This window comes from Cyprinodon variegatus, unplaced genomic scaffold (assembly GCF_000732505.1).
Source record: "Cyprinodon variegatus isolate N-32 unplaced genomic scaffold, C_variegatus-1.0 Scaffold344, whole genome shotgun sequence".
Lineage (NCBI taxonomy): Eukaryota > Metazoa > Chordata > Actinopteri > Cyprinodontiformes > Cyprinodontidae > Cyprinodon > Cyprinodon variegatus.
In genome coordinates, this window is record NW_015150797.1 from 784,806 (window position 1) to 785,898 (window position 1,093).

Below are 1,093 nucleotides of genomic sequence, written 5' to 3' on the forward strand. Positions count from 1 at the left end.
CTCATGACCATAGATGAGGGTAGGAATGTAGATCAACCGGTAAATCGAGAGCTTTGCTTTTTGGCTTAGCTCTCTTCACCACAACAGACCGGTACAAGGCACGCTTCACAGCAGACGCCGCACCAATCCGCCTATCGATCTCTCGTTCCATCTTCCCCTCATTCGTGAACAAGACCCCAATATACTTAAACTCCTCCACTAGGGGCAGTACATCTTCACCAACCTGGAGAAGGCACTCCACCCTTTTCCGGCTAAAGACCATGGTCTCTGATTTGGAGGCACTGATCCTCATCCATGTCGCTTAACACTCGGCTGCGAACCGCTCCAGTGAGAGCTGTAGATCACGCCCTGAGGAGTCCAACCCTCACCGGAAACGAGTCCGACTTACTGCCGGCAATGCGCACCAGGCTCTGACACCATACAGAGACCTAACAGCCCCTATTGAAGGACCCGGTACTCCATACTCCCGGAGTACCCCCTACAGGACCCCCCGAGGGACACGGTCGAATGCCTTCTCCAGATCTAAAAAACACGTGTAGACTGGTTGGGCAAACTCCCATGCACCCTCCAGAATCCTGCTGAGGGTATAGAGCTGATCCAGTGTTCCACGGCCAGGACAAAAACCATACTGCTCCTCCTGAATCCCAGATTCGACTATCCGACCGATCCTCCTTTCTAGAACCCCAGAATAGACCTTACCAGGGAGGCTTAAGAGTGTGATTCCTCTGTAGTTGGAACAAACCCTCCAGTCCCCTTTTTACTCTACCAGGTCTGACCAGCGACCTCCCCCACCATCGGAGCCAACTCACCATCAGATAGTGATCGGTGGAGAGCTCTGTTATGTATGAATTTCTTTGACAGAAAAAAACCTCAACAACAATCATGTCTCCCTACCTCTCTGAGCTTCTCCCCCCTATGCTCCCACTCAGTGCCTCAGAGCAGCTGGCCTGCTGCTCCTGGAGGTACGGAAGCTCAGAGGAGACAGAACAGTTTCAGTTGCTCAACCGACCCTGTTCACTGTCTATTTTTAAAACATGCCTTGAAGCCTATTTTTATTCTTTGGCTTTTAGCACAGCATCAGACACTCTGTTGT

At 51.4% G+C, this 1,093-nt stretch overlaps 1 protein-coding gene across 1 annotated transcript in view; it reads left to right on the forward strand.

Annotated features, from left to right (window-relative positions):
* Positions 1 to 1,093, forward strand: part of LOC107091583 (adhesion G protein-coupled receptor A1-like) — a 30,303-nt gene that overhangs the window by 11,838 nt on the left and 17,372 nt on the right. The window lies entirely within an intron of this gene.